Genomic DNA, 21,150 nt, shown 5'->3' on the forward strand with positions numbered 1-21,150 from the left:
GAATGAATCCACTCAAAGAGGGGAAGATTCCAAAAGATAAAGGCAGCAGTGATAGATGAGAACTGAAATGCAGGAGCATACATGTATCCTGTTCTTCTCTTACTATGCTTGGATCAAAATTTTAACTACAGTGAACCTCAAGATATATTGCCTATATAAGGGGTTAATGTAAAAAGTGAGAGCATGTATTCTGCTAGCCTGAGCCTCTTGGGGCTGAAATAAAAAAGGAACTAATTGTTTTGTTATTTTTTCCAATCAGACTCTGAAATGCCCCAGGTGCAGTTTGACAGGATTGATAATGAGGATGTGGCCACATGCATCTCAAAGGACTGGTACCTCATGCCCATTGTGACATGGCTGGACTGGACAGAGAGGGACCTGAGCAACCACAGCATCATGGAAATCCTGGAGGAGCAGATGAATGGCTTCTACAGGGTGTTCTCCATCCTGAAATACCCTGTCAAGTAAAATGAGAAATATATCTGCTACATAACAGAGACAGATGTGAACGACCAGCTTTTCAGAATCATCCACAAGTACCCAAGTAAGTGCAAATCCGAAAGGAACAGTGAAAGTGGGGTGCATTTCACCACAAAAAAAGTCATCATTCATTAATATTTACTGAATGTCAAATATATCAGGCATGCCTTGGCACTTTGGGGATTTAAAGAAGCATCAGGAACATACGCTTGGAGCCTTGGGCAAGATAAGGTGGTGAAGTGGAGTCTCTCTGGGCTTGAAAAAAGAACATGCTTCAGAGACTGACAGCTTTCTCCTGATAGATGTGGCTCTTACTATTGATGAGGTTTCTTTTCCTCTGCACAGAACATCAGCTTTATGATGTGGCAGGCTGAGTAGTCATAGTGGCCATTTATTAGCCTCTCACCATGTGCCTGGCACTTTACATATGTCACTTTAATCTTTACCTCTATTTTAATTGTTATTACTGTCCCCCTTCTATATGAGAAAACCAACAAGTTAAATAATTTGACTAAGGATATAGCTAACAAGCACAAGACTCAGGATTCAAACCCATTCTTTCTGAATCTAAAGTTCATGCACTTCATTTTTCTTATGCATATACCACACTGCACTTACAGATCTAAGACTGTAGACTGCATGAATAGGTCTAAGTCATATAAGTTCGGAGAAGGGGATTCCCTGTGTAATAAGCAAGGAGGCAAGAAATAGAGTCACTCATAAATTCTGAGCAGTCTTTAAGTTGCCATATCAAAGGCTGTCTACATTCTGGGGAACCTTAATAGAGTCCTCCAGAGAAAATTTGATAGATACCTTTTTTGTGTAGCTATTCTATTACTTCTAAACTGCCTAAACTGTTTCAAGTTAGGAATTTGAAAAAAAAAAGCATGTTAGAAAAAGAACAGGTATTTACTGAACACATACCATATGCTAGGGTGGACCCAGGTACTTTTGCATAAGGTATTTAACCCCACAATGACCTCTGAGTTAGATACTAACATTACAGTATTTAGCAGAGGAGGAAACCAAGGCTGAGAGAAGGTAAAGTATTTACCAAAGGCTACACAGCTGACAGTCTTACAACCCAGGACTTGAACTTGGGTCTAATTATTAACAAAGGCCTGGGCACATTCCACTATGTGGTTAACTCGTGGGCCTTAAGTTCCTCGTGTCAAAGTATCTGTAGCCTCAGGCAGAGGTCATTGATTTATTCTGCCACCTGTGACCTCACCTGCCTCTCCATCAAAAAGGAAGGGATGGTGATAAATATACTTGCACGGTGAGCTAATTCCTTCTACTTTCCTGTATCCCTGACTTAGAGACCCTTACTAAGATTTCTTTGGAGGGTTAGCTCTGGCAGGGACTTTGGCCGTCATCTACCAATCACAGCATATAGGGGTGACTAAACAGAAGTCCAGAGAGGTGAGATAATTGTCCAAGGTAATACAGCCTCTATACAAGAAGTATTAACAGAGTCTGACTTCATGCACAGGTTGGGCAGTTACCTTTCAGGTCTAGTCTGTAGGGGCCTGGCAATTAATCAAAGTATTCAAAACACTATTGCAATCTTGGATCTCCCAGTAACTAGCCATAAATATTTACAACCGTTAAGAGTATTTATTTACATTTTTAATGACTTGGGAAAATACCCGCACTATCATGTTAAAATTTTAAAAAGCAAAATAGTAGCTTGTATGTGTAGCATGAGCCCAAGTTGTTTAACTATATGGAGATTTAAAAGATAGGATGTATTATTATTATTATTATCATAATATGAACAGTAATTACTGGTAACCTCTGCATGATAGGATTGTAGGCATTTTTTGTTTTCTCTTTTATACTTGTGTTTTATGCAACATTCTATAATGAACATATATTATTTTTAGTCCAAAAAAGCTATATTTTTTAAATCTTTAAAAAATATCTTTATGAAAAATGGTTTACATGCCATAAAATTCACCCATTTGAAGTGTACAATTTAATTGTTTTAGTATATTCACAAAATTGTGAAATCATCACCACTCTTATCATTTAGAACATTTTAATTACCCTAAAAATAAACCCCATGCTCATTCAGAGCCACTCTCCATTCCCTTCACCATATCCCCCAGTCCTAGGCAACCACTAACCTACTTTCTAGCTATATGGATTTGCCTATTTTAGATCTTTCATATAACTCAAATTATACAATATGTGGTCTTTTTAAACTGGCTTCTTTTACTTGGCATAATGTTTTAAAGGTTCATCCATGTTGTAGCATATGTCAGCACTTCATTTCTTTTTATTTCTGGATAATAGTTTATTCCATTATATGGATATTACCACATTTTATTTATCTATTCATCAGTCGATGAAGATTTGGGTTGATTTCACTTTTTGTCTCTGATGAATGATATTGCTGTGAACATTCACATATATGTTTTTATGTGGAAATTTATGTTAAATTTCATTTATCTTGGGTATATACCTACGAGTGGAATTGCTGGGTCATATGGTAACTATTTTTTAACCCTTTGAGGAACCGCCAGACTATTTTCCAAAGCAGCTGCACAATTTTACATTCCTACCAGCAATGTATGAGGTTACTGATTTGTCAACATCCTTGCCAGAACTCATGATCTTTTTTATTCTAGTCATTCTAGTAGATGTGAGTGACATTTGTGGTTTTGATTTGCATCTCTCTGGTGGCTAATCTTGGGCATCTTTCAATATGCTTACTGGTTATTTGTACATCTTCTTTGGAGAAATATCTATTCAAATTCTTTGTCCATTAAAAATGGGTTATTTATCTTTTTATTATTGAGTTGTAAGAGTTGATATATTTTGAATACCAATTCCTTATCAAATATTTGACTTGCAGAAATTTTCTCCCCTTCTGAGTTGTCTTTTCACTTCTTGATGATGTCATTTGAAGCAGTAAATTGTCTGATTTTGATGAAGTCCAATTTATCTTTTTTTTGTCACTGTGCTTTTGGTGTTATATCTAAAAAATTATTGCCTAATCTAAGTCACAAAGATTTACTCATATGTTTTCTTCTAAGAGTTTTATAATGTTAGCTTCTACCTCCAGGCTTATGATTCCTTTAAATTAATTTTTGTTTTTGGCATGAGATAGGTGTCCAACATCCCAGGACCATTTATTCAAAAGGCTATTCTTTCCCCCATGGAATTGTCTTGATGGCCTTATTGAAAATCAAGTTACTATAAATGTAAAGGTTTATTTCTGGGCTTTCAATTATATTCCATTGATCTATGTGTCTGTACTTATGCCAGTACCACGCTGTCTTGACTACTATAGCTTTTTAGTAAGTTTTGTCACAGAGGAGTGTGTTCTTTTAACTTTGTTCTTCTTTTTGAAGATAGCTTTGATTATTCCTATTTCGGCATTTTCGTATGAATTTTAGGATGAACTTGTCAATTTCCACCAAAAAGGCACCTGGGGTTTCAATAAGGAATGTATGGAATCTATAGATTCATTTTGGGAATACTGGCATTTTAATGATACTAAGTCTTCTATCTATGAACACAGATGTCTTTCCATTTGTTTAGGTCTTTTAAAATTATCTTCAATGATGTTTGGCAGTTTTCAATGTATAAGTCTTATAATTCTTTTGTTAAATTTATTCCTAAGTATTTTATTCTTTTTCATGCTTTGGAAATGTAATTGTTTTCTTAATTTCATTTTAGAATGCTTATTGCTAATAGAAAGAAATACAGTAGATTTTTGTGGATTCCTTAGTATTTTCTGTATAGAAGACCATGTTATGTATGAATAGAAATAGTTTTACTTCTTCCTTTCCAATCTTGATTACTTGTGTTTAATTTTCTTTCTAATTGCCCTGGGTAGAACCTCCAGTACAATGCCGAATAGAAAAACTAAGAGTAGATCTCTGGGAGAAGCATTCAATCTTTCATCATTAACTATGATGTTAGCTGTAGGTTGTTGTTACTGTAAATGGACAATATCAGGTTGAGAAAGTTCTCTTCTGTTGCTTGTTTTCTGAGTGTTTTTATCATGAATAAATTTAGGATTTTGCCAAATGTATTTTCTGCATCTGTTGAGATGATCATGTGGGCTTTGTCCTTTACTCTATTAATATGATATATTGCACTAATTAATTTTTGTATATTGAGCCAACTTTGTATTCCTGGGATAAACCCTACTTGGTCATGGTATGTAAGCCTTTTTCTATGTTGGTAGATTCAGTTTGGTAGTATTTTGTTGAGGCTTTTTGCATCTGTATTCATTTGTAAGAGATATTGGTCTGTAGTTTTCTTTTCTTGTGATGTCTTGGTCTGGTTTTGGTATGAGGATAATATTGGCCTCATAGGATAAGTTGAAATGTGTCCCTTATCTTCTCTTTTTTGGAAAAGGTTGTGCAGGATTGGTGTTAATTTTTCTTTTAATTCTTTAACTTTTGGTTTTGTTTATTTTCCCTATTTTTCTATTCTCTATTTCATTTACTTCCATTCTAGCCTTTGTTATTTCCTTCCTTCTACTTGCCTTGGGTTTAGTTTTAATTTCTTTTTCTAGTAATTTCATTTAAAAGATTAGGTCATTGCTTTGAGATATTTCTTCTTTTTTAATATAGGCATTTCCAGCTGTAAATTTCCCCCTGAGCAGTAATTTAGTGGTATCCATAAATTTTAGTATGTTGGTATGTTGTGTTTTCATTTTCAATCATTGCAAAATATTTTCTTTTTTTAATTTATTTTTATTTTATTATTATTATTATTATTATTATTATACTTTAGGTTTTATGGTACATGTGCGCAATGTGCAGGTAACTTACATATGTATACATGTGCCATGCTGGTGCGCTGCACCCACTAACTCGTCATCTAGCATTAGGTATATCTCCCAATGCTATCCCTCCCCGCTCCTCCCACCCCACAACAGTCCCCGAAGTGTGATGTTCCCCTTCCTGTGTCCATGTGTTCACATTGTTCAATTCCCACCTATGAGTGAGAATATGCGGTGTTTGGTTTTTTGTTCTTGCGATAGTTTACTGAGAATGATGATTTCCAATTTCATCCATGTCCCTACAAAGGACATGAACTCATCATTTTTTATGGCTGCATAGTATTCCATGGTGTATATGTGCCACATTTTCTTAATCCAGTCTATCATTGTTGGACATTTGGGTTGGTTCCAAGTCTTTGCTATTGTGAATAATGCCGCAATAAACATACGTGTGCATGTGTCTTTATAGCAGCATGATTTATAGTCCTTTGGGTATATACCCAGTAATGGGATGGCTGGGTCGAATGGAATTTCTAGTTCTAGATCCCTGAGGAATCGCCACACTGACTTCCACAAGGGTTGAACTAGTTTACAGTCCCACCAACAGTGTAAAAGTGTTCCTATTTCTCCACATCCTCTCCAGCACCTGTTGTTTCCTGACTTTTTAATGATTGCCATTCTAACTGGTGTGAGATGGTATCTCATTGTGGTTTTGATTTGCATTTCTCTGATGGCCAGTGATGGTGAGCATTTTTTCATGTGTTTTTTGGCTGCATAAATGTCTTCTTTTGAGAAGTGTCTGTTCATGTCCTTCGCCCACTTTTTGATGGGGTTGTTTGTTTTTTTCTTGTAAATTTGTTGGAGTTCATTGTAGATTCTGGATATTAGCCCTTTGTCAGATGAGTAGGTTGCGAAAATTTTCTCCCATTTTGTAGGTTGCCTGTTCACTCTGATGGTAGTTTCTTTTGCTGTGCAGAAGCTCTTTAGTTTAATTAGATCCCATTTGTCAATTTTGGCTTTTGTTGCCATTGCTTTTGGTGTTTTAGACATGAAGTCCTTGCCCATGCCTATGTCCTGAATGGTAATGCCTAGATTTTCTTCTAGGGTTTTTATGGTTTTAGGTCTAACATTTAAGTCTTTAATCCATCTTGAATTGATTTTTGTATAAGGTGTAAGGAAGGGATCCAGTTTCAGCTTTCTGCATATGGCTAGCCAGTTTTCCCAGCACCATTTATTAAATAGGGAATCCTTTCCCCATTGCTTGTTTTTGTCAGGTTTGTCAAAGATCAGATAGTTGTAGATATGTGGCATTATTTCTGACGGCTCTGTTCTGTTCCATTGATCTATATCTCTGTTTTGGTACCAGTACCATGCTGTTTTGGTTACTGTAGCCTTGTAGTATAGTTTGAAGTCAGGTAGTGTGATGCCTCCAGCTTTGTTCTTTTGGCTTAGGATTGACTTGGCGATGTGGGCTCTTTTTTGGTTCCATATGAACTTTAAAGTAGTTTTTTCCAATTCTGTGAAGAAAGTCATTGGTAACTTGATGGGGATGGCATTGAATCTGTAAATTACCTTGGGAAGGATGGCCATTTTCACGATATTGATTCTTCCTACCCATGAGCATGGAATGTTCTTCCATTTGTTTGTATCCTCTTTTATTTCCTTGAGCAGTGGTTTGTAGTTCTCCTTGAAGAGGTCCTTCACATCCCTTGTAAGTTGGATTCCTAGGTATTTTATTCTCTTTGAAGCAATTGTGAATGGGACTTCACTCATGATTTGGCTCTCTGTCTATTATTGATGTATAAGAATGCTTGTGATTTTTGTACATTGATTTTGTATCCTGAGACTTTGCTGAAGTTGCTTATCAGCTTAAGGAGATTTTGGGCTGAGACAATGGGGTTTTCTAGATATACAATCATGTCATCTGCAAACAGGGAGAATTTGACTTCCTCTTTTCCTAATTGAATACCCTTGATTTCCTTCTCCTGCCTAATTGCCCTGGCCAGAAATTCCAACACTATGTTGAATAGAAGTGGTGAGAGAGGGCATCCCTGTCTTGTGCCAGTTTTCAAAGGGAATGCTTCCAGTTTTTGCCCATTCAGTATGATATTGGCTGTGGGTTTGTCACAGATAGCTCTTATTATTTTGAGATACGTCTCATCAATACCTAATTTATTGAGAGTTTTTAGCATGAAGGGTTGTTGAATTTTGTCAAAGGCCTTTTCTGCATCTATTGAGATAATCATGTGGTTTTTGTCTTTGGTTCTGTTTATATGCTGGATTACATTTATTGATTTGCGTATATTGAACCAGCCTTGCATCCCAGGGATGAAGCCCACTTGATCATGGTGGATAAGTTTTTTGATGTGCTGCTGGATTCTGTTTGCCAGTATTTTATTGAGGATTTTTGCATCCATGTTCATTAAGGATATTGGTCTAAAATTCTCTTTTTTTGTTGTGTCTCTGCCAGGCTTTGGTATCAGGATGATGCTGGCCTCATAAAATGAGTTAGGGAGGATTCCCTCTTTTTCTATTGATTGGAATAGTTTCAGAAGGAATGGTACCAGCTCCTCCTTGTACCTCTGGTAGAATTTGGCTGTGAACCCATCTGGTCCTGGACTCTTTTTGGTTGGTAAGCTATTGATTATTGCCACAATTTCAGCTCCTGTTATTGGTCTATTCAGAGATTCAACTTCTTCCTGGTTTAGTCTTGGGAGGGTGTATGTGTTGAGGAATTTATCCATTTCTTCTAGATTTTCTAGTTTATTTGCGTAGAGGTGTTTGTAATATTCTCTGATGGTAGTTTGTATTTCCGTGGGATCAGTGGTGATATCCCCTTTATCATTTTTTATTGCATCTATTTGATTCTTCTCTCTTTTTTTCTTTATTAATCTTGCTAGCGGTCTATCAATTTTGTTGATCCTTTCAAAAAACCAGCTCCTGGATTCATTTATTTTTTGAAGGGTTTTTTGTGTCTCTATTTCCTTCAGTTCTGCTCTGATTTTAGTTATTTCTTGCCTTCTGCTAGCTTTTGAATGTGTTTGCTCTTGCTTTTCTACTTCTTTTAATTGTGATGTTAGGGTGTCAATTTTGGATCTTTCCTGCTTTCTCTTGTGGGCATTTAATGCTATAAATTTCCCTCTACACACTGCTTTGAATGCATCCCAGAGATTCTGGTATGTTGTGTCTTGGTTCTCATTGGTTTCAAAGAACATCTTTATTTCTGCCTTCATTTCGTTATGTACCCAGTAGTCATTCAGGAGCAGGTTGTTCAGTTTCCATGTAGTTGAGCAGTTTTGAGTGAGATTCTTAATCCTGAGTTCTAGCTTGATTGCACTGTGATCTGAGAGATAGTTTGTTATAATTTCTGTTCTTTTACATTTACTGAGGAGAGCTTTACTTCCAAGTATGTGGTCAATTTTGGAATAGGTGTGGTGTGGTGCTGAAAAAAATGTATATTCTGTTGATTTGGGGTGGAAAGTTCTGTAGATGTCTATTAGGTCCGCTTGGTGCAGAGCTGAGTTCAATTCCTGGGTATCCTTGTTGACTTTCTGTCTCGTTGATCTGTCTAATGTTGACAGTGGGGTGTTAATGTCTCCCATTATTAATGTGTGGGAGTCTAAGTCTCTTTGTAGGTCACTCAGGACTTGCTTTATGAATCTGGGTGCTCCTGTATTGGGTGCATATATATTTAGGATAGTTAGCTCTTCTTGTTGAATTAATCCCTTTACCATTATGTAATGGCCTTCTTTGTCTCTTTTGATCTTTGTTGGTTTAAAGTCTGTTTTATCAGAGACTAGGATTGCAACCCCTGCCTTTTTTTGTTTTCCATTTGCTTGGTAGGTCTTCCTCCATCCTTTTATTTTGAGCCTATGTGTGTCTCTGCACGTGGGATGTGTTTCCTGAATACAGCACACTGATGGGTCTTGAGTCTTTATCCAATTTGCCAGTCTGTGTCTTTTAATTGGAGCGTTTAGTCCATTTACATTTAAAGTTAATATTGTTATGTGTGAATTTGATCCTGTCATTATGATGTTAGCTGGTTATTTGGCTCGTTAGTTGATGCAGTCTCTTCCTAGTCTCGATGGTCTTTACATTTTGGTATGATTTTGCAGTGGCTGGTACCGGTTGTGCCTTTCCATGTTTAGCGCTTCCTTCAGGAGCTCTTTTAGGGCAGGCCTGGGGGTGACAAAATCTCTCAGCATTTGCTTGTCTGTAAAGTATTTTATTTCTCCTTCACTTATGAAGCTTAGTTTGGCTGGATATGAAATTCTGGGTTGAAAATTCTTTTCTTTAAGAATGTTGAATATTGGCCCCCACTCTCTTCTGGCTTGTAGGGTTTCTGCCGAGAGATCCGCTGTTAGTCTGATGGGCTTCCCTTTGATGGGAACTCGACCTTTCTCTCTGGCTGCCCTTAACATTTTTTCCTTCATTTCAACTTTGGTGAATCTGACAATTATGTGTCTTGGAGTTGCTCTTCTCGAGGAGTATCTTTGTGGTGTTCTCTGTATTTCCTGAATCTGAATGTTGGCCTGCCTTGCTAGATGGGGGAAGTTCTCCTGGATAATATCCTGCAGAGTGTTTTCCAACTTGTTTCCATTCTCCCCGTCACTTTCAGGTACACCAATCAGACGTAGATTTGGTCTTTTCACATAGTCCCACATTTCTTGGAGGCTTTGCTCGTTTCCTTTTATTCTTTTTTCTCTAAACTTCCCTTCTCGCTTCATTTCATTCATTTCATCTTCCAGGGCTGATACCCTTTCTTCCATTTGATCGCATCGGCTCCTGAGGCTTCTGCATTCTTCACGTAGTTCTCGAGCCTTGGTTTTCAGCTCCATCAGCTCCTTTAAGCACTTCTCTGTATTGGTTATTCTAGTTATACATTCTTCTAAATTTTTTTCAAAGTTTTCAACTTCTTTGCCTTTGGTTTGAATATCCTCCCATAGCTCGGAGTAATTTGATCGTCTGAAGCCTTCTTCTCTCAGCTCGTCAAAGTCATTCTCTGTCCAGCTTTGTTCCGTTGCTGGTGAGGAACTGCGTTCCTTTGGAGGAGGAGAGGTACTCTGCTTTTTAGAGTTTCCAGTTTTTCTGCTCTGTTTTTTCCCCATCTTTGTGGTTTTATCTACTTTTGGTCTTTGATGATGGTGATGTACAGATGGTGATCTTTGGTGTGGATGTCCTTTCTGTTAGTTTTCCTTCTAACAGACAGGACCCTCAGCTGCAGGTCTGTTGGAGTACCTGGCCGGCCGTGTGAGATGTCAGTCTGCCCCTGCTTGGGGGTGCCTCCCAGTTACGCTGCTCGGGGGTCAGGGTTCAGGGACCCACTTGAGGAGGCAGTCTGCCCGTTCTCAGATCTCCAGCTGCGTGCTGGGAGAACCACTGCTCTCCTCAAAGCTGTCAGACAGGGACATTTAAGTCTGCAGAGGTTACTGCTGTCTTTTTGTTTGTCTGTGCCCTGCCCCCAGAGGTGGAGCCTACAGAGGCAGGCAGGCCTCCTTGAGCTGTGGTGGGCTCCACCCAGTTCAAGCTTCCCGGCTGCTTTGTTTACCTAAGCGAGCCTGGGCAATGGCGGGCGCCCCTCCCCCAGCGGCTCTGCCGACTTGCAGTTTGATCTCAGACCGCTGTGCTAGCAGTCAGCGAGACTCCGTGGGCATAGGACCCTCTGAGCCAGGTGCGGGCTATACTCTCCTGGGGCACCGTTTCCTAAGCCCGTCGGAAAAGCACAGTATTTGGGTGGGAGTGGCCCGATTTTCCAGGTGCCGTCTGTCACCCCTGGAAAGGGAACTCCCTGACCCCTTGCGCTTCCCAAGTGAGGCAATGCCTCGCCCCTGCTTCGGCTGGCGCAGGGTGCACTCACCCACTGACCTGCGCCCACTGTCTGGCACTCCCTAGTGAGATGAACACGGTACCTCAGATGGAAATGCAGAAATCACCCGTCTTCTGCGTCGCTCACGCTGGGAGCTGTAGACCAGAGCTGTTCCTATTCGGCCATCTTGGCTCCTCCCCCCAAAATATTTTCTAATTTCTTTTGAGATTTCTTCTTTGACACATTGGTTACTTAGGAGTGTATTATTTAATTTCCACATATTTGCGTATTTCCTAAATTTCATTCTGTTATTAATTTCAAATTTCATCTCATTATAATATGTTTTGAAAATTGGAAGTGTGAATTCTTCAACTTTGTTATTTCTCAAAAATCTTCCAAATATTCTGTATCTTTTGCATTTTCATATGAATTTTATGGTCAGGTTTTTCAACTTCTGGTCAAAAGCAAGCTGGGATTTTAACAGGTATTATGTTGAATCTGCAGACCAATTTAGATAGTACTGTCATTGGGTTAGTCTGTTTTGCATTGTTATAAAGGCATACCTGAGGCTGGATAATTTATAAAGAAAAGAGATTTATTTGGCTTAAGGTTTTTCAGACTGTACAAGCATGGCACCAGCATTTGCTCAGCTTCTGGTGAGGCCTCAGGAAGCTTTTATTTGTGGCAGAAGGCAAAGGGGGAGCAGGCATGTCACATGGTGACAGAAGGAGCAAGAGAGAAAGGGAGGGTTGCCATGCTCTTTTAAACAACCAGCTCTCACATTAATGAACAGAGCAAGAACTCATTCATTATAGCCATGAGGGCACCAAGCCATTCATGAGACGTCTGCCTCCATGATCCAATACCTCCCATTAGGCCCCACCTTCAACATTGGGGGTCACATTTCAACATGAAATTTGGAGAGGACAAACATCCAAACTGTATTAGTCATCCTAACAATATTAAGTCTTTTGACCCATGAACATGTGATGTCTTTCTGTTTATTTGGTAGGTTGTGTCTTAACTCTGTCTCTGTCACATTTCCATTTATTCAATATTTCATTCATTCACTCATCAAATACTTGTTTTATGATACTCAAACTGTGCTAGATACTCTTTTAGGCACTGGAGATGCAGCAGTGAACAAAACACATTTCTGCCCTCAAGAAACTTACATCCTAGTAATGGGGAGAAATAGGCAGCCAATCAAAAGATAATTAAAATATACAGTATGTCACTGTTTACATCCATTCACATGAAATACAAAAACAGAAAAAATTAATCTATGCTGTTAGAAGTCAGGATGGTGGTTACCCTTGGAGTTTGGGAGGAGGACAGAAACTGAAAGACAGCATGAAGAGACTCCTGGGGTGATGGTAATATTCTGTTTCTTGATCTGGATGCGTTACATGGTTGTATTCAGTTTGTGAAAATTAATTGGGCTGGACACTTAAATGTACTTTTCTGTATGTATATTATAAAGTAAAACATATTTCATATATCAGATGATGAATAGTCATACAGAGGAAGATAAAGCAGAGAAGGCAGAATAGAAAGAGGGGAGTGGGGTAGGGAGGGTTGTAATTTATTTTATTTTATTTTATTTTTGAGACAGAGTCTTGCTCTGCCACCCAGGCTGGAGTGCAGTGGCACGATCTTGGCTTACTGCAACGTCCACCTCCTGGGTTCAAATGATTCTCATGCCTCAGCCTCCCGAGTAGCTAGGATTACAGGCATCTGCTACCATGCCTGGCTAATTTTTGTATTTTCAGTAGAGACGTGGTTTCACCATGCTGGACGGGCTGTTCTCGAACTCCTGACCTTAAATGATCCACCGCTTTGGCCTCCCAAAGTGCTGGGATTACAGGCATGAGCCACTGTGCCTGGCCTGAGAGTTGTAATTTTAAATAGACTGTCCAGAGAAAGCTCATTGAGGTTAAATTTTAAAAAAGATTTGAAGGAGGTGAGGGAGCTGGGCCTTGAGGTGGACAAGGGCTGGTGGATTTTGGGCAAGGGCTGGTGGATTTGAGGAACAGCCAGGAGGCCGGTGGCTGCAATGAAGAGAGTTCATGAGACAGTGTAGGAGTTCAGATCAGAAAGATAACAGGAGGCTAGATTGCGTGGCGTCATAAAGTCCATTGTAAGGGTTTTGGCTTTTGCTCATACTGTGGGAAGAGATGGAAGAAAGCCATTGGAGGGTTTTGAACAGAGGAATGAAATGATGTGACTTATATTTTATAAGGATCTTAATGGGTACTTTTGAGAAGATGGTGTCTTGGTTCAATGTGTTAGTAGTGGAATTAGTGAGAAGAGATTGGATTATGTATATATTTTTGAAGGTAGAGCAAATATGATTTGCTGACAAATTAGATGATGGGTATAAGGGAGAGAAGTCAAGTGATGACTAAAGCTTTTGCCCTGAGCCACTGGAAGAACAGAACCACCATTTATTCTGATTAAGAAGTCCTGGAATTTGGTTTGCGACATATTACATTAGAGATGCCCATTTGAAACATTTGAGGGGAAATGCTGAGTGGGTGGTTGGATATAAAACTGGAGTTTGGGAGAGAGGTCTAAGCTTGAAACATAAACCTGGGAGATGTCAACCTATAGGTGGTTTTTCAAATTATGAGACCAGATGGGCTCATCAAGAAAGTAGACACAGATGAAGAAGAGTAGAGGTTCAGGAACTGAGCTCTGGAACCCTCCAACATTTATAGTCAGAGAGGCAAAGAGAAACCAGTGAAGAAGAATGAGGAGTTGACAGTAAAGTAGAAGAAAAACTAGGAGAAGTGTCATGACCTGAAAGCAAATGAAGAAAGCAATTCGGGGAGGAAGGAGTGTTTGACTGTGTTGAAGTCTACTGATGGGTCAAGTAAGATGAAGACTGAGAATAGATCATTTGACTGAAGGAATGCAGGCAACTTTTGGGCACTGAGAACTGATCACTGGAATGCTAACACTGAGGACAGTTTGCTTCAAAGAGGGGCAGCACAGAAATGTGTATTAACTGGAGAAGTTATAGTGTGTCATTTTTCATTTTCTTTTAGATGGGATTAATAGTATGATAAGGGACAGATGGAGAGGGTAAACTTGATGCTACAAGAGAAGGGGAAGAATTGCTGAGCAATGCCTTTCAGGAGGCAGAAGGATAGGGTCTAATGCACAAGTACAATGTTTGCCTTAGGTAAGATTATATACAAGGAGGTAAGATACAGTATATGGGCATAGATGCAGAAAGGTGGAGACTGTGGTAGGGAAAGCTTCTGGACATTCTCTTCTGATTGCTTCTAATTTTCTTAGTGAAACCAGAGGCAATTCATCAGCTGAGTGTGAGGCTGGGGATGGTAGTATTAAGGAAAAAGAATGAAAACAGTCATCTAGGAGAGTAGGAGATGCTAACTAAAAAAAAAAAAAAAAAAAATACAAATGGCCAGCAAAGTTCAGACTCTCTAGAAATCAAAGAAATGATTATTAAACTAATAATAGGAAATTCTGCCTGTTAAATTAGAAGAGATTATTTTTTAAAGAATTTGGGAAAAATTCACAACAGTGAGATCCGTTGTTGACTGCTGATTCAAACTAGTACTACATTTTGGGAGAATATTAAAATTGTTCAAATTACAAAAAAAAAAAAAAAAAAAAAAAGAAATATACCAGGCATCCTGGGTAGTGCTAAAGGCACTTTCGAGGTTCAAGGTCATGAATTTAAAGTGAGACAGGCCGGGCGCGGTGGCTCATGCCTGTAATCCCAACATTTTGGGAGGCCAAGGCGGGTGGATCACCTGAGGTCGGGAGTTCGAGACCAGCCTGACCAACATGGAGAAACTCTGTCTCTACTAAAAATACAAAATTAGCTGGGTGTGGTGGCACATGCCGGTAATCCAGCTACTCAGGAGGCTGAGGCAGAAGAATCACTTGAACCCAGGAGGCAGAGGTTGCGGTGAGCCAAGATCGTGCCATTGCACTCCAGCCTGGGCAACCAGAGCAAAACTCTGTATCAAAATAATAATAATAATAATAATAAAACAAATTAAAAAATAAAGTGAGAAAACTTAGTGTGGTTGTATATTTTTATCCAGCCTAATTTAGCTGCTTGAGTGCAAACACAGAATGGGAGGAGAGTTGGGTTAATTGAATATTGAGGTTTTGCCGTACAAGCATGACAAAGGAAGACCTGCATGCTAGAAAGTGATTATAATGATCAACCATGGGATCTAAGCTGGGTTGGGGAGGATGAAGGATGCAAAATGGGAGAAGCACAGTGAAAAAGTGGTAGGATCATTGGATTTTAGGCCCTGATGGCAACCAAAACATTGTTAGCATTGGAGTATCAGAGAAAGCGAGTTGAAAGGATAGAAGGTAGTTGCTGAAGAGTAGGATGCTTGAAATTGAGATAATGGAGAGGTCGTGATTATTGCCAGTGATATGATCTAAATTCTAACCATGAGGAAAGTGGCTAAAATAAAATAGAGAAAAAAAATGCTTGGAGGAGAGGAAGTCAAGATCCAAAGGAGGTCATGGGATAGATCATTTGTGAGACAGTGACATCAAGAGTTGTGACAGAAGCAGTGATGCAGAGCTTGACAAAGTCAACAGCTAAAATCGAGGAATGGTAGGGGTGGGGAGAGGAACAATAGAAAACTGTAATGTAAGTGTAGTGGAGAGCAAAGTCTAATGACATGATGTTTTAAACTGAAGGTTTGTAGAGGAAGGAGCAAGAAGGATCCAGTTTATGAAAGATGTTATAAAGAAAACCAGCACCACTTGAAAGGGCTATGGAGGAAGTGTCCTCAGAAGGGAGCCAAGTTTCAGTTAGAAAACAAGAAGGTGAGGGAAATGTTAACAGAAGCTGAGAGTAGAAGGGATTTGTTGGTGATTAATAGCAAGTTCTAGAAGGCACAATAGAAGGGTTTCAAATGTTAGGTGTGGGTTTTGGGGTCAGAAAAGGGAAAGTACAGAGCCATATGGCTCAGAGTCCCTGAGATGAAGGATAAACTGGGGGTCTTGGGCTTCTTGTGGTTAAGTATGAATTGGGGAAAAATGTGATGAGATTAGATTTGGAGGTCTCAATACAAACCATGATGGTAAAGCTGTTGATGTTGTGTGTGGGAGGCAGAGAGAAGGGGCAGGGAGGAGAGGCAAGGATATTGCCAAGATTAGAGTTCTGAGGTACCATTATTCACTCTCAGTTATAGAGGTGTAGAGGCCAGGGTGGAGCAGACTTATCTAGAATAAGGAAAACTCTGGAACTCCCTTTGGATTCATATGGATTATGGTGTGGAAGCTGGAGGATGAGAAGCACGACAACATATTACAACTCAAGGGTGCTCTATTCACATAGACTCTAATGTGATGGGCACCCCTGGAGGAGTGAAGTGGGACTCCCTGGGAAAAACACACTCTATAGCGCCTCAAACAGAGTATATTTGCAAACTTATTGCATTGATGAAATTCATTATTATTTATCTTGTCACAAGACTGTGAGTCTCTCATAAGCAGGGATGAAATTCTCTTTTTTCTGGCTCCTGGCATATAGTAGGCTCTTGGAATATGCATTAGCTCTTAATTCCCAAGTCTTATTATCATGGCTCCAGAGATACAAAATATCTTAGAACCTTGAAATGGAAATGTGCAACCCCTTGATTCCTTTTCTTAGGGTACATCAGGAGCATCTTCCTCCCTTCTACTCCTGTGGGCTCACAAACTAACAAGCAAAGTCTACAGTCTTTCATTGGCCTGGGATAACTTCCTTCCAGAGCATACTAGAATGTGGTAGCATTTGCTGACCTAATGACATCAGCTCCTCTTCCATATGTCTCAGTCGCATAAGCCTAACAGACACAAGAGTGGGTGCTAGGCTACAGCCCAGGGCCTATTTTGCTTCTGTTTCTCTTCTCTCTCTCTGAAAGTTAGTAAAAATTTCATCCCATCCACTCCCCTTTTCTCGTTTCTCTAATTCTTCCCCAACCAATACTTGTTGAATTAATGAATGGGTAAATTAGAATTTCATCTTACAAATGAAGGAGAACTGTGTAACAGTGAATGAGTTGAGGGCTACCACTCTTAGGGAGAAGAAAGAATTTACTTTGTACAGCTATTCTTTCCTGTGTGACTTCAAGAAATGCACTGTAGATAAATGTAGGATCTGCCTCTAACACAAAACCTAGGCCTATCATGTTTTCTTTCTTTCTTTCTTTGCAGGGAGAAAGTATCCCCATACCTATTAAGAGATTTGAATAACATCTGCCCAAGAGTCTAATCATCTTGCCTTTAGCCACAGGTGCTCCTGGTTTTCTCTTGTGGATATTTTGTCCTAGACCCCTACCTATCATAAACAGAAAAAAGTAAGGTAGTAATAGATCAAGTATGTTGCATGTTGACAAAAACTATAGAGGCTTCCACATTTTGCCTCCCTTAGGTCTGTATGTCAGACCTTGTTTCTTTATCTCTATGTCTTTTATTTATAAGATTTACTTTTATTTTCTCTTATGTATCTCCCATGTTAAATTGAGGGAAATTCAAAAATTTTAATTGCAAAAATGAAAGAAGATTAAAAGTCTCATGAACTGTCCATTTTGTGTATATTTCACTGGTGTGATGCTTCAGCGATGGATGACTTGTAAAGGAGTTCAGAGCAGAGAAAACCTGCCCTAGGTTTCCTCTAAGCAAGATTTTTTTTTGTTTTTTGGTAAAATGTGTCTCAGTCTGTTTCCTGTTGCTATAACTGAATACCTGAAACTGGATAATCTATAAAGAAATAACTTTTTTTTTTTTTTTTTTGAGACAGAGTCTTGCTTTGCCACCTAGGCTGGAGTGCAGTGGTGCAATCTCAGCTCACTGCAACCTCCGCCTCCTGGGTTCAAGCGATTCTCCTGTCTCTGCCTCCCGAGTAGCTGGGATTACAGGCATATGCCACCACATCCAGCTAATATTTGTATTTTTAGTGGAGATTGGGTTTTGCCATGTTGGCCAGGCTGGTCTCGAACTCCTGACCTCGGGTGATCTGCCTGCCTCAGCCTCCCAAAGTGTTAGGATTACAGGTGTGAGCCACCACGCCTGGCCAATAAATTTATTCCTTACAGTTCTGGAGGCTGGGAAGTCCAAGACTATGGCACTGGCATCTAGTGAGGGCCTTCTTGCTGCAAATTAACATGGCAGAGTATATCACATGGTGAGAGGGTAAGAGTGTGTATGTCAGTTCAGGTCTCTCTTCCTTTTTTATAAAGCCACCAGTCCCATCCTGGGAGCCCCACCCTTATGACATTATCTAATTCTAATTACATCTCAAAGGCCCCACCTCCAAATACAATATGAAATTGGGGATTACATTTCTGACACATGAAATTTGGGGGACACATTCAAACCATAGCATGATGTTACATGGGCACTTTGCTGGCACAAGGAAGAACCTGAGAAAGAGATATCTTTTAAAAAATAATTATGGATAACAATTCTTATAGTTGTCAAAGTCTCTGGCTATTACTGAACAAAGGCAATTAAAATCTTGGAAATTCAAAGAAGGTGAGACTAACCCTTGAACTTTTCTGATTTGCCCAATTGATTTCAGTTTTTATTATTCCTATAACCCACCTTCCAAATCTCTCCTAGTTCTATGCATTATACATAGATTCTCCTCTGCTATGGTCTGAATGTTTGTATCTCCCCAGAATTCAAATATTGAATTCCTAACTCCCAAAGTTATAGTATTAGGAGGTGGGGCTTTTGGGAGGTAGTTAGGTCATAAGGGTGGAGCCCTCATGAATGGGATTAGTGCCCTTATAAAAGAGGCCTATGAGAGGTTCCTTGTCCCTTCCACCATGTGAAGACACAGCGAGGAGATGCCGTCTATGAACCAGAAAGAGACCCTCACCAGACACAAAATCTATTAGCACCTTGATGTTGGACTTCTCAATTTCCAAAACTGTGAGCAATAAATTTCTGTTATATATAAGCCATGCAGTCTAAGGTATTTTGTTATAGAAGCCAGAACAGACTAAGACATCTTCCTTTGTTTTTTGGGGGGGTTCAGGAGAAGGATGGCAGTATCTTCCCTGGGAGGTTGGGCCATGAAGGAATCAAGCTTAGGTTATAGAAGTGAAGAGAAAAAGATGTGGAACAGTAAGGAAAGAGAAAAGAGAAAAAGTTGTGGAACAGTAAGGAAAGAGAAAAGAAAACTGTCCAGGAACTAGAGATTTTAATGGGCTCAAAACCCAATTTTTTTGAATGATCAGATTAATATTAAATAATTTCAATGGGGATAAGACCTATGTCTACCTCTAAGTCCTCCACATAGTATGTCACAGCAAAAAGGAGGATCATCAGGGAGATTTGTGCAATTGTACAGACATCTGCATTTCTGAGGTAAGTTTTTGCCAGGCCAAACCTTTGAGGTATGTGCTGAGGGCTGCTGGGATACTCACACTGGCTGGCATGACTCCTGGACATAGCATGTTTCGGGAGACCAGCGTGGACTGGGGATCACTTTTCAGGAAACTTCAGAGGCATGGGTTGAACTGCACTCACATATGTACTTAAAAGAAACCAAAATGAAAGGACGTGCAGACAGTTATTAGAACCACATGAAGGAATATATGGTTAGTTATATGTGCTCAGCAATTACATTATAGAGAACACAAATTAGGAATTAATGATTCACAATGATGTGATGATCTTTAAAATAAAGGGAAACATTGTGGCGAGGCCAAATGAGCATGAGGGGGACCTGGGTCTGAATCCTGACTGTGTTCCCTGTTAGCTGTGTTAGTGTTGAACAAGTTCCTTAAACTTAATAAACTACATGTTCCTCATTTGTAAAATATATTTTTCACAGGGTCAGTCTGAGAATTATGAGAATATGTAATAGGTATTGATAACTGGTAATAATGATACCTGACACCTACATAACACTTTTCTATGTGCCAGAAACTATTTGAAAAAAAAGTTACACAGCATGGGCAACATGGCAAAACTCCATCTCTAAAAAAAGTACAAAAATCAGCCAGGCGTGATGGTGGGCACCTATAGTCCCAGCTACTTGGGAGGCTGAGATGAGAGCATCACCTGAGCCTGGGGAGGTCAAGGCTGCAGTGAGCTGTGATCGTGCCACTGCACTCCAGCCTGGGCAAAAGAGTGCCCTGTCTCAAAAAAAAAAAAAAAAAAAAAAATACATTAACTCATTTAATCCTCAAAGGAAAAAAAAGAATGAGGTAGGTATTATTATTAAGCTACCTTAAAGAGAAAACTGAGGCACAGAGAGGTTAAATAACTTCCAGAAGCATAAAACGTAGGAGCAGAGCCAGGATTTAAACCCAGGAAACCTGGCTGTTAAACACTACATTGTATTGTCTCAGTGGAATATCAGTCATAATAAGAACCACGTTCTGATATAGGTCAATTAGGAAGGAGTTAAAACATGTAATATGTGACGATATAAAAATTACTGGCTGCCAGATTTGACTATGAAGTCCTGCAGAAGAATTTTGGAGCAAACTTATTTTGCTTCCAGTTGTCCCAGCTCCCTGGAAAATGTCAAATTCTGCTAACTTGCGTAATTTAAAACTAGGCCAGGAGACCCCATGTGCGTGCATCTCGATCCTAGAGCTGCTTCCCTGGTGTCCAATGCAAATGGCCTCTGTGGCCTAGCACCCCCCTTCCCACCACTCGAGGTCGCACCGAGGCCCAGCAGGGTCACGTTGAGGTTCCTACCCACTGGCAAGCAAGAGCTTGGCAGCCATCCCCTCCGTGGTTTGCCCGTGGCCACCCATGACTACTACCGGTGCCTCCAAGGTTCCACTCGCAGCAGCAGCACCTGATGATGGGCCTTGCCGAGTACCCTAGAGAAGCCATCCCCCACCCCCTGGTCTCCGGAAGGCTGATCCAGGTGATAGGAGTGTAAGATAAAATAAAGTTGTAAACATGTTTTGACCATAGGACAAGACATTGTTGAAAAAAAGTTTAAGTTGTGAACGTATTGACCAAAGAGTCAAAGAGTCAGGACATGTAAAACAAGATAAAATAGAAAAACATGTTTATGCGGACTTTGCCAAACATATTTGGACTTTGGTAAACAACTTTCATGGATGCTACAAAATATGGTAAACAAGTGCACCAAAACAAC

The 21,150-nt window shown here is 39.6% G+C and overlaps 1 long non-coding RNA gene across 1 annotated transcript in view; it reads left to right on the forward strand.

The window, feature by feature from the left end:
- Positions 1-368: 368 nt before the first annotated feature.
- Positions 369-21,150, forward strand: part of LOC134739218 (uncharacterized) — an 87,851-nt gene continuing 67,069 nt past the window's right edge. Inside the window, exon 1 of the long non-coding RNA XR_010125809.1 lies at positions 369-544. This is a non-coding gene — a long non-coding RNA (uncharacterized LOC134739218). The remainder of the gene's footprint in view (positions 545-21,150) is intronic.

This window comes from Pongo pygmaeus, chromosome 2 (assembly GCF_028885625.2).
Source record: "Pongo pygmaeus isolate AG05252 chromosome 2, NHGRI_mPonPyg2-v2.0_pri, whole genome shotgun sequence".
Taxonomy (NCBI): domain Eukaryota; kingdom Metazoa; phylum Chordata; class Mammalia; order Primates; family Hominidae; genus Pongo; species Pongo pygmaeus.